Raw genomic sequence first — 13014 nt, 5'->3', positions numbered from 1 at the left:
TCGGTACTGACCCTCTGACAGTGCGGCACTCCCTCAGTACTGACCCTCCAAAGTGCGGCACTCCCTCAGCACTGACCCTCTGACAGTGTGGCACACCCTCAACACTGACCCTCTGACAGTGCAGCGCTCCCTCCGTACTGACCCTCTGACAGTGCGGCACTCCCTCTGTACTGACCCTCTGACAGTGCGACGCTCCCTCAGTACTGACCATCCGACATTGCAGCACTCCCTCAGCCTGATCCTCCGACAGTGCGGAGGTCCCTCAGCACTGACCCTCCGAAAGTGCGGCGCTCCCTCGGTACTGACCCTCTGACAGTGCGGCGCTCCCTCGGTACTGACCCTCTGACAGTGCTGCGCTCCCTCGGTAATGACCCTCTGACAGTGCAGCGTTCCTTGTCCCGGTGATTGTGTAAGATGCTACATTCCTGAACTGCTTGCTGCCTGTGGGGGTTGACATGATGGACAGGGATCTGGTTGTTTACGTTGGCCTCTTGATTCTCTCCTTGTTCAGTGTAAAGATGCTATTTATCCCCTCCATCCACCATGCACAATGCAGTGTCTTACCTGGCAAAGGAATCCAGTGAAATGTTTCAGTTTAACACCGTGATCGGAACATGGTTGAGAACTGGGTTTTTCTGGTCTGTGAGTGAACGAGATACGTAACTCTGATTCTGGTTTAAGTAAAAGAGAAGTTCAATTTAATACTCATTGACTTTTGATGTGGAACTGAAAGTGATTTTGTTGCAATGTTGGAAGTGACAGTTTCTGTCACCAATAGCTCACATTAACCTCATTCACAAATAAAGCATTCTGTTGGAGCTTTGCTCTCGAGTTCAGCCTGCATGATTCAGCCATTCTTTGGACAAAGGGAATTGTTGCTAAGTTTGCAGATGACACAAAGATAGGTGGAGGGACAGGGTAGTGTTGAGGAAGCAGAGAGACTGCAGAAGGATTTGGACAGGCTGGGAGAGTGGGCAAAGAAGTGGCAGATGGAGTACAATGTGAGAAAATGTGAGGTTATACACTTTGGTAAAAAGATTACTGGCATAGATTATGGGGAAAGGCTGTAGGAATCTGAAGCACAAGGGGACTTGGGAATCCTGGTTCAGGATTCCCTTAAGGTTAACATGTAGGTTCAGTTGGTAGTTAGGAAGGTAAATGCAGTGTTAGCATTCGTTTTAAGAGGGCTAAAATACAAGAACAGAGATGTACTGCTGACCTGTATAATGCAGTGCTCAGGCTGCATTTGGAATATTGTGAGCAGTTTTGGGCCCCGTATCCAAGGAGGGATGTGCTGGTGTTGGAGGGGTCCAGAGGAAAGATCCCAGGGATGAGGGTCTTGTCATATGAGGAGCGGTTGAGCACTCTGGATCAATATTCAATGGAGTTTGGAAGGATGAGAGGGAATCTTTTGAAACTTACAGAATACTGAGAGGCCTGGATAGAGTGGATGTGGAGAAGATGTTTCCACTAGTTGGAGAGACTAAGACCCAAGGGCACAGCCTCAGAATGAAGGGACAACCCTTTAGAATAGAGGCAAGAGGGCGGTGACTCTGTGGAGAATTGGCTATGGAGGCCAATTCATTGAGTGTATTTAAGACAAAGATAAGAACATAAGAACCAGGAGCAGGAGTAGGCCATTTGGCCCCTCGAGCCTGCTCCACCATTCAATAACACCATGGCTGATCTTCCTGTGGACTCAGCTCCACTTACCCACCAACTCCCCCCGAAATCTTAATTCCTTTACTGTTCAAAAATCTCTCTATCTTTGCCTTAAAAACATTGAATGAGGTAGTGTCAACTGTTTCACTGAGCAGGGAATTCCACAGATTCACAACCCTTTGGGTGAAGAAGTTCCTCCTCAATTTAGTTCTAAATCTGGTCCCCCTTATTTTGAGGCTATGCCCCTAGTTCTAGTTTCACTCGCCAGTGGAAACAACCTCCCTGCTTCTATCTTATCTATTCCCTTCATAATGTTATATGTTTCTATAAGATTCCCCCCTCATTCTTCTAAATTCCAATGAGTACACTCCCAGTCTAGACAATGTCTTCTCATAAGGTAACCTTCTCAATTTTGGAATCAACCTGGTGAACCTCCTCTGCACCCCCTCCAGTGCCAGTACATCCTTTCTCAAGTAAGGAGACCAAAACTGTACACAATACCCCAGGTGTGGCCTCACCATCTCCTTATACAGCTGCAGCATAACCTCCCTGTTTTTAAACTCCATCCCTCTAGCAATGGAGGACAATATTCCATTTGCTGCCTTAATTACCTGCTGTACCTGCAAACCAACCATCTGTTATTCATGCACAAGGACACCCAGGTCCCTCTGCACAGCAGCATGCTGCAATTTTTTACTGTTCAAGTAATTGTCCCTTTTTTCCTATTATTCCTACCAATGTGGATGACTGCACATTTATCAACATTGCCCTCCATCTGCCAGACCTTGCTCATTCACTTAACCGATCTATATCCCTTGGCAAACTTTCAGTGTCGTCTGCACACTTTGCTCAATCCCCCACTATCAACACCCTGGGGGTTATCATTGACCAGAACTCAACTGGTCTCACCACATAAACACAGTGGCTACAAGAGCAGGCCAGAAGCTGGGAATCCTGCAGCGAGAGCTTACCTCCTGACTCCTCAAAGTCTGTCCCACCATCTACAAGGCACAAGTCAGGAGTGTGATGGAATACTCCCCACTTGCCTGGATGGGTACAGCCCCAACAACACTCAAGAAGCTCAACACCATCCAGGACAAAGCAGCCGCTTGATTGGCACCACATCCACACACATCCCACTCCCTCCATCACCGACGCTCAGTAACAGCAGTGTGTACTATCTACAAGATGCACTGCAGAAATTCACCAAAGATCCTCAGGCAGCACCTTCCAAACCTACGACCACTTCCATCCAGAAGGACAAGGGCAGCAGATACATGGGAACACCACCCCCTGCAAGTTCCCCTCCAAGTCACTCACCATCCTGACTTGGAAATATACTGGCACTGGGTCAAAATCCTGGGATTCCCTCCCTAAGGGCATTGTGGGTCAACCCACAGCACATGGGCTGCAGCGGTTCAAGAAGGGAGCTCACCCCCACCTTCTCAAGGGGCAACTAGGGACGGGCAATAAATGCTGGGCCCAGCCAATGACACCCAGAGCCCATAAGCACTGCTTCCACTACATTTACATAGCCCTTAAATAAGTTGATCAAAACTGCACGCAGCATTTAGAATGTGGTCTCAGTAATGGCCTGTATAACTGAATCATAACATCTTTATTGTTATGTTCATTTTGTCTTGAAATAAAGGACATCATCACCTTAGCCTCTGTGATTACTTGCTGTAGCTGTATATTATCCTTTGTGAGTCATGCACTTGAACACCTCGATTCCTCTGCACCTTGGACCTGTCCAGTTATTCTCTGTTTAATTCACACTCTCCTTTTTATTTTTCATGGACAAATTCACATTTTCCCATGTTATATCCCATCTGCCTACTCCCGTAACCTCTCTGTTTCTGTTTGCAAATTCCTTCTATTGTCTTCACAACATACGTTCCTCACGATCCTGTTGTCATCAGTAATTTAGTTACAATACCTCCCACCTCCCCCCCTCACCGAAATTATTGATGTTAATTGTAAAATGTTGAAGCCCTAGGATCCCTGGGGAATTTGACCTTAGACAGTGACCCATTTATTCCTGGTCTCAGTTTCCAGCCAACCAATATCTTCTGGAAATCTAAGTACAGTACATCTGCTCCTCTTTTTTCACAGCATGTTATTCCTTCAAAGAATTTCAATAAATTGGGTAAACATAATTTCTCTTTGACAAAACCTCGATGACTCTTCCTGATTACCTTGAGATTTTGCTACGTGCCCAGTTACAACATCTCTTCATGATCATTCGAACAGCTTCTCCACAAACTGTATCAGGTTAACTGGCCTCTCGTGTCCTGTTCTCTGCCTCTCTCCTTTCTTCAAAATGGGGTCATATTTGTTACTTTGCAGTCAGATGGAAGATTTCCTGATCGGAGCAGTTTCTGAGAAATTAACATTGACTCATTAGTGACCTCTTTGAAGATACTACAATGATGTCAGAGAGAACCAGGAGACCGGTTGGCCTCCAGCTCCATCACTCTGCTCAGTTTTACTTCATTTGTGATTGTATTTTTATGAAGTTTTTTCTGTTCCACCTGGCTTTGTCCTTAAGTCCAGCGCTAATGAGCCTGCACATGCACTATGTGACTGTTCAGCACTGAAACACTTACATTTACATGTTTCCTTGTGGCTTCCTATTTTTGTGGCCAGGTTTTTTTTAGAATTCACATGGCCCTGTGTCAATGCTAGCCAACAACAAGTAGTAATCAATTTTTTTGAAGTTCAGTTTGAAAGTTCATTGAACTAGAGATGGTTGATCTAAAATTTTGCAAACAGAACATAGAACATAGAACAGTACACCACAGTACAGGCTCTTCAGCCCACAATGTTGTGCCGACCTATCATCCTACTAAGATCAATCTACCCTGCATACCCTACATTTTACTATCCTCCATGTGCCTGTCCAAGAGTCGTTTAAATGTCTCTAAAGTATCTGACTCCACTACCACTGCTGGCAGCGCATTCCACACGCACCCACCACTGTCTTTGTGAAGAACCTACCTCTGACATCTCCCCTATACCTTCCTCCAATCACCTTAAAATTATGCCATCTCGTAATAGTCATTTCTGCCCTGGGAAAAAGTCTCTGACTATCCACTCTCATCATATTGTACACCTCTATCAAGTTACCTCTCATCCTTCTTTGCTCCAATGAAAAAAGCCCTAGCTCTCTCAACCTTTCCTCATAAGACATGCCCTCCAGTCCAGGCAGCATCCTGGTAAATCTCCTCTGCACCCTCTCTAAAGCTTCCACATCCTTCCTATAATGAGGCGACCAGAACTGAACACAATATTCCAAGTGTGGTCTAACCAGAGTTTTATAGAGCTGCAGCATAACCTTGCGGCTCTTAAACTCAATTCCCCTGCCAATGAAAGTCATCACATCATATGCCTTCTTTACAACCCTATAAACTTGGGTGGCAACTTTGAGGGATCTATGGACCTGGGCCCCAAAATCCCTCTGTTCCTCCACACTGCCAAGAGTCCTGCCTTTAACCCTGTATTCTGCATTCAAATTTGACCTTCCAAAATGAATCACTTCACACTTTTCTATACTTCTGACAGTGTGATGACATTAATGTTTCCCATGAAATTGAAGTGTTGAACCTGTGTTTATCACTGTTTGTCTCATTGTCAGATTCTGGTTTGTCAATTGCTTCATGCCCATGCCTCTGGCAGGATATCAGATGGTCTTTATTGTAGTTTGAAAATGCTCTGGTGTGCGGGTCATTTGAATCGGTTAATGGCTCTTGGCAGCTGCATCAGCCTCTCCTCTTGTGCACTGCCTCCCTTCCAACTCACCAGGCGCCACCATTTCCACTACCTCCAGCAAGATATCGCCTGCACTTTCCCCTCCCCTCCACTGTCAGCATTCTACAGGACACCCTTGGCCATTCCTCCATCATTCCTTATGCTTCCTCACTTTACCACATCACGTTCCCATGCAATTGTGAAATTTGAAGCCATTACCCATTCAACTCCTCCCTCCTCACTATCCGAGGCCCAAACACACCTTCCAGATGAAGCAGCATTTCACTTGTACTTCACACAGTCTGGTCTCCTGTATTCAGTGAAAATCCTCTACCCTGAGGAGCTTAAACACAAATTAGATGATTGCTTTGTGAAACGTCTCCACTCTGTGAGAATGAGCCGGACCTCCTGGTTTGTTCCCATTTCAATAAAGCTCCTCGCTCTCACATAGATATTGTTGCTCCAAATAATGTTATGCCTAATCAAAAACGCCACTCCCCCCTCCTCTGTTGCCCCCTCCTTCCTATCCTTCCTATAGCATCTACACCCTGGAACAATAAGGTGCCAGTCCTGTCCAACCCTGAGTCACGTCTGTCATGATTATAAACTTCAATAAGGTCACCCCTCTGCCTCTGATGCTCCAGGGAAAATAGATCCAGCCTATCCAGCCTCTCCCTATAGCTCAAACCCTCCAATTCTGGAAACATCCTTGTAAATCTTTTCTGAACCCTTTCAAGTTTCACAACATCCTTCCTATAGCAGGGAAACCAGATTTGCACTCAGTATTCCAAAATGTGGCCTAACCAATGTCCTGTACAGCCTCAAAATGACCCTCCCAACTCCTATACTCAATGCACTGATTTTAGAACATAGAACATAGAACATAGAACTGTACAGTACAGTACAGGCCCTTCAGCCCACGATGTTGCGCTAAACTTTTACCGTAATGCAGATGACACTAAGATTGGTGGAGTAGCAGATAGTGAAGGGGACTGTCGGAGAATGCAGCAGAATATAGATAGATTGGAGAGTTGGGTGGAGAAATGGCAGATGGAGTTCAATCTAGGCACATGCGAGGTGATGCATTTTGGAAGATCCAATTCAAGAGCGAACTATATAATAAATTGAAAAGCCCTGGGGAAAATTGATGCACAGAGAGATCTGGGTGTTCAGGTCCATTGTACCCTGAAGGTGGCAACGCAGGTGGATAGAGTGGTCAAGAAGGCATACGGCATACTTTCATTCATCGGACGGGGTATTGAGTACAAGAGTTGGCAGGTCATGTTACAGTTGTATAGGACTTTGGTTCGACCACATTTGGAATACTGCGTACAGTTCTGGTCGCCACATTACCAAAAGGATGTGGATGCTTTGGAGAGGGTGCAGAGGATGTTCACCAGGATGTTGCCTGGTATGGAGGGCGCTAGCTATGAAGAGAGGTTGTGTAGATTAGGATTATTTACTTTAGAAAGATGGAGGTTGAGGGAGGACCTGATTGAGGCCTACAAAATCATGGGAGATATAGACAGGGTGGATAGCAAGAAGCCTTTTCCCAGAGTGGGGGACTCAATTACTAGGGGTCACAATTTCAACGTGAGAGGGGAAAAGTTTAAGGGAGATATGCATGGAAAGTTCTTTACGCAGAGGGTGGTGGGTGTCTGGAACGCATTGCCAGCAGAGGTGGTAGAGGCGGGCACGATAGCATCATTTAAGATGTATCTAGACAGATACATGAATGGGCAGGGAGCAGAGGGATACAGATCCTTGGAAAATAGGTGACAGGTTTAGAAAGAGGATCTGGATCGGCGCAGGGTTGGAGGGCCAAAGGGCCTGTTCCTGTGCTGTAATTTTCTTTGTTTTTCTTTGTTCTTTGTTAATCCTAAGGTCTATGTAACCTCCACCCCTACCTTATACTATCATCCATATGCCTATCCAATAGCTGCTTAAATGCCCCTAATGAGGCCGACTCCACTACCCTCTCCGGCAATGCATTCCACGCCCCGACCACTCTCTGAGTAAAGAACCTACCTCTGACTTCTCCCCTATATCTGCCTCCACTCACTTTAAAACTATGCCCCCTCATAATAGCTACTTTCACCCTAGGAAAAAGTCTCTGGCTGTCCACACTATCTATACCTCTGATCATTTTGTACACCTCTATCAAGTCACCTCTCATCCTTTGTCGTTCTAAAGTGAAAAGCCCGAGCTCTCTCAATCTTTCCTCGTAAGACCTTCCCTCCATTCCAGGCAACATCCTGGTAAATCTCCTCTGCACCTTTTCCAACGCTTCCACATCTGTCCTGTAATGAGGCGACCAGAACTGGACACAATACTCCAGATGTGGCCGAACCAGGCTTTTGTATAGCTGGAGCATAACTTCACGGCTCTTGAACTCAATCCCTCTATTAATGAAAGCTAACACACCATACGCCTTCTTAACAACTCTACCCACCTGGGTGGCAGCTTTCAGGGAACTGTGGACATGAACCCCAAGATCCCTCTGCTCCTCCCCACTGCCAAGAATCTTTCCATTAACCCTGTATTCTGCTAAACCATGAGGGACATGGATAGGGTGAATAGCCAAGGTCTTTTCCTCCAGCAGAGTCCAAAACTAGAGGGGCATAGGTTTAAGGTGAAAGGTTTAAGGGGACAGCACAGTGACTCAGTGGTTAACACTGCTGCCTCACAGCAGCAGGGACACGGGTTTGATTCCACCCTCAGGCGACTGTCTGTGTGGAGTTTGCACATTCTCCACGTGTCTGTATGTGTTTCCTCCGGGTGCTCTGGTTTCCTCCCACAGTCCAAAATGTGCAGGCTAGGTGGATTGGCCATGCTAAATTGCCTGTAGTGTTCAGGGATGTATAGCTCAGATGGGTTATAAGGGGATGGGTCTGGGTGGGATGCTCCAAGGGTTGGTGTGGACTTGTTGGGCTGAAGGGCCTGTTTCCACACTGTAGGGATTGTATGGGTAAGATTTAGAAGAGACCTGAGGGGTAACTTTTTCCTGCAGAGGGTGTTGCATGTATGGAATGAGCTACCAGAGGAAGTGGTGGAGGCTGGCACAATTACAACATTTAAAAGGCATCTGGTTGGGTATATGAGTAGGAAGAGTTTGAAGAGATATGGGTCAAATGCTGTAACTAGGACTAGATTAATTTAGGGTATCGGGTCTGCATGGATGAGTTGGACCGAAGGGTCAGTTTCCATGCTGTACAGCTCTATGTCTCTATAAATCTATAACACTTTTCCAGACACTCTGATACCTGCCACAGAACTCAAAAATCAAACAAAGACCTGCCCTTCTTAACCCACACTATCTAGAAATACAGTCAAACTTAAAGCTATGGGTTCAGTTTGGACTTCAAATAACAATAATATCAGAAACCTTCATACCACCTCTCAATTACTGATGACTAGATCAGCATCAGGTGGTCAGGCCAGTTTAACTTTCTTTTGACTTTGTTGTTATTTGTTACAACACAAGGACTTGTTGGACAATTTCAGCGAGCAGCTGGGAGCTGCCCGCATTGCTGTGAGTCTGGAGTCACATATAGATCAGATCAGGTGAAGACAGCAGTTTCCTTCCTAAAGAGCACCAGATGGGATTTCCCCCAACGATCAATAAAAGTTGAACGGTCGTCATTAGATTCTTAATTCCAGATTTCTTTTTAAGTGAATTCAAATTGCACAGTTTCCAAATGTACTTAATGACGCAGCCGTGACAACCTTCTGTTGTAAAGATTTTCACAGATTCACTCCTCTCTGACAGAAGAAATTTCTCCTCATCTCTGTCCTAAGTGGATGACTCCTCATTCTGAGTTTATGACATCTAGATTCTCTCACAAGGGGAAACAATCTTTCTACATTTACCCTATCAAGTCCCTATAAGATTCTTGTAAGTTTCAACAAGTCTCTCTCATTTTTCTAAACTCCAGTGAGTACAGACCTAACTTACTCAACCTCTCTTCATAAGAATAGGAAGAGTTTAGAGGGATATGGGTCAAATGCTGACAAATGGGACTATATTAATTCAGGATATCTGGTCAGCACGGACAAGTTGGGCCGAAGGGTCTGTTTCCGTACTGTACAGCTCTGTGACTCTGACTGAAAATCAGCAGTAGCTCTCACAACACAGGGTCCCAGATGGTCCATCCAACAGGATGGAGCCAGGACATAGTCACAGTGAAAACTCACTAACAGTAGCAACCTGTTGGGACAGGAATTAGATCACAAAATAACTAAGACACAAATCAAAGTCAGTATTTTCATCATGGGTAACATTAATCTCCATGTAGATTGGGATAGTCAGATTGAAATAGAATGCGCATTCATTATAATGTATTTGGGACAGTTTCCTGGAATAATATATTATGAATCCAATCAGGAATTTTGGATCTGGTGATGTGTAATGAGACACATTTAATACATGATCTCAGGGTAAGATATTCCCTAGGGAACAGTGACCTTAACATGGTAAAATATAGCATTCAGTGGAAGAAATGTGGATCAGACATAACTGTGCAAAACTTAAATAAGTTCTTAAATCTCTTCTGGACAAGATGGCAGTGGAGTGGAAGTTTAGCATGCTGGCTCCTGAGCTCAGGAGCTTGACTGCTCCATCTGCTTTTACTTATTATCTTCTTTCTCTGCTTTTTTATCCTTACTTTAACCTTACTTACCTTCTGTGGGAACTCAGACAGCATCAAGGAGGTGAGGTTTGTTCCCAGCAGCTGTGGTGGCAGAGGGAGTCAAGTTTGTGCTCCCAGTGGATGGAGGCGGGTTTGGGCCCAGTGCCCGGTCTAGTACCTGGCAGCTTCAATGGCCGCTGCGTTGCCGAGATCAGCCCAGTGCAGTCTCATAGCGGTAGCATCACTGGTCAAGATAAGACGGTGCTGAAAAATGGTGACATGGTTCTGCAGCAGCGTCGTGGTGAAGGGACTGAAGGCAGAAGGGACTGTTTCATGCTGGTGATGGTGTCAGTGTTGGGGAGGAACAGCCCAGATTTAGACCCACGGCAAAGCACTTCAGAAAGACTGTAATGTTGAACTTCTAACTCTGTTTCTTTATTTTTCTACTTTATACCTCAGATTTTGCACCTAGACCTTTGTACCTGAGATGGCACTGGGAATGTCAACTTTGTACACTTTTCATTGTACTCCTCTATCCCTGAACTTGAGTACATGTGACAATAATTTTACTAAGGGTGAATACATCCGGATGAGACAGAGCTGGCTGGAGGGAACTGGGAAAGGAGTTTAGTAGCAAAGAGTTGAGCAGTAATGAAAGAAAGCTCAAGTAAAATGTGCACGGTTCACAGCAAAGACTTCTTCCCAGAGAGGAAGAAGGATTCCCAGAAGGAGATAAGTCAACCATGGGTTAGCCAGGGAAGTTAAGGAAAGTATCAAATTCATAGAGAAAAGAATTACAATATGGCAAAGATTGGTGGTAAGCTAGTTGATTGGGAAAGTTTTAGAAACCAACAAAAATGATCAAAAATAATAATAAGGGGAAAATAATCTATAAGGGCAAACTAGCAAGTAATATAAAAATAGACGGTAAGAGCTTCTCTAAATATATGATTTTGGAGAGAGAAACCAAAGTGAACATAGGCCCCTTTGAGAACGAGGCTGGGGAAATAATGGGGAATCAGGAAATGGCAGAGGAATTGAATAAACACTTTATTTTTTCACAGTAGAAGACACTAATAGCATTCCAAAATGACTAAATATTCAAGAGGCAGAATAACTACAATAACTATCACTAAAGAAAAAGTGTCAGGAAACCTAATGGGGATAAAGGCCATTGAGTCCCCTAGACTTGATGAGATGCACCCTGGGATATTAAAGGAAGTAACTACAGGGATAGTTGAAGCATTGGGCATAATCGTCCAGTTATCCTTAGATTCTGTGCACTTCAGAAGGACTGCTAACGTAACATATTTATTTTAGAAGAGAAGGAGATGAAAGCAGGCAACTACATGTCATTTAGCTTAATATCTGTTATTAGGAAAGTGTTAGAGACTATTATAAAAGATGTATTGGAGAGCATTTAGAAACACATAATCTGAAATCACAACTAGGCCACACCTAGAAAGAAAGGCAGATTTCCTTCCTTAAAGGGCAAGGGTGAACCAGGTGGGTGTTTACAACAATTGAAAGCAGTTACATAGGTACTAGCTTTTATTTGAATTCAAATTTCAACATCTGCTTTGGTAGGCTTCAAACCCAAGTTTCTACAACATGAACCTGAGGTTCTGGATTACTAGGTCAGGGACAATATCACTACACCAGCACCTGCTGCTGGGATCAGTACTGGGGCTATAATTATTTACAATTTTTATTAATGCCTTGGGTGAGGCAAGTGAATGCACTATCGATAAGTTTGAAAATAAGTGGGAAGGCAAGTGGTGAGGATGGCATAGAGAGTGTGCAGAGGAATATCGACATGTTAAGTGAATGAGCAAATACTTGGCAGATGGAATATAATGTGGAATAATATAAGGTTATGCACTGCGTCAGAAAGAATAGAGGAGCTGAATATTACTTAAATAGTGAAAGGCTGCAAAAAGGCAGATTTTTAATCAGTAAGGGAATCAAGGTTTATGGGCAACAGGTATATGAAGGATGCCATATTGTAACTTTTTTCTCTGTCAAAAGGCAGGTGAAGTTGAGGTTATCACATCATCCATGATTGAATTAAGTGGTGCGATAGACCCAATGAGCTGAATGACCTACATCTGCTGCAACATCTAATGATTTTATGGATTGACAGTAAACTGTTCTTGCTGGATCTTACCAATGATGGCCCAACCAATCAGTGCTCAGTTTTCCTGCTGCATAAAAGATATCCCTTTTTCTCAAGGCTGTTTCTTGAGTTCTTGTTGGGATGAGTGCAGGATGAAAAGCTTCAGCTTCTAACTCCACAAACTCTAGGCAAACTGACATCACTCAGCAAACTCATCTGAAATGAAAATGAAACTCTGTCTTCCCTCTTCAATGGACATAATACAGCAATAACAGTCAAACTGCAAGTGCTACATGGCACTATCTACTTTAGAATCCAACTTTTCAAATAATAATAATTGTTTATCTTGAACCCTCATCACTACAGGCAGCAGACAAGTGCCAGGTAGCATTTCAGACAGAGAACTGTGAGCTAATGCATTTTGTCAGAAGGATAGAGGAAGTCAGTATTAACTGCAGGAACAGGAGGACTTTGGTGTGTTGGTGTATTGATCTTTGACAGTGGCAGTACATTTTGAGATTTGGTTCTCCAAACAAATGAAGTCCTGATGAAGGGTCTAGGCCCGAAACGTCAGCCTCTCTGCTCCTATGATGCTGCTTGACCTGCTGTGTTCATCCAGCCCTGCACCTTGTTGCCCTGGTCTAGAGACATTGAGTCCAAAACTGAGAAGTTTTGCTGACCATTTCAAAAGTTCTGAATCCATGGGATAATGTACTCTAAACTATTTGAAGACATTTCTATAATAAAACAAAGAGCTGTGGATGCTGGGGATCTGAATCAAACAAAAGCACACATTGCTGGAGCAGGTCTGACAGCATCTGTGATGAGACGGCAGAGTTAATGTTTCAAGCCAGTGAC

General features: G+C 44.3%; 1 protein-coding gene across 1 annotated transcript in view; it reads right to left on the bottom strand.

Annotated features, from left to right (window-relative positions):
• LOC109920942 (natural resistance-associated macrophage protein 2-like) overlaps window positions 1-3879 on the bottom strand; it is a 53804-nt gene extending 49925 nt beyond the window's left edge. The window contains exons 1-2 of the mRNA XM_048599290.1: window positions 3861-3879; window positions 565-671 (exon numbers count right to left, since the gene is read on the bottom strand). The gene's annotated coding sequence lies outside the window, so the exon portion shown is untranslated. The remainder of the gene's footprint in view (window positions 1-564; window positions 672-3860) is intronic.
• Window positions 3880-13014: the final 9135 nt, after the last annotated feature.

The sequence above is a fragment of the Rhincodon typus genome, chromosome 7, assembly GCF_021869965.1.
Source record: "Rhincodon typus isolate 14 chromosome 7, sRhiTyp1.1, whole genome shotgun sequence".
NCBI classification, from domain to species: domain Eukaryota; kingdom Metazoa; phylum Chordata; class Chondrichthyes; order Orectolobiformes; family Rhincodontidae; genus Rhincodon; species Rhincodon typus.
This window is presented reverse-complemented; position numbering and strand designations above follow the sequence as displayed.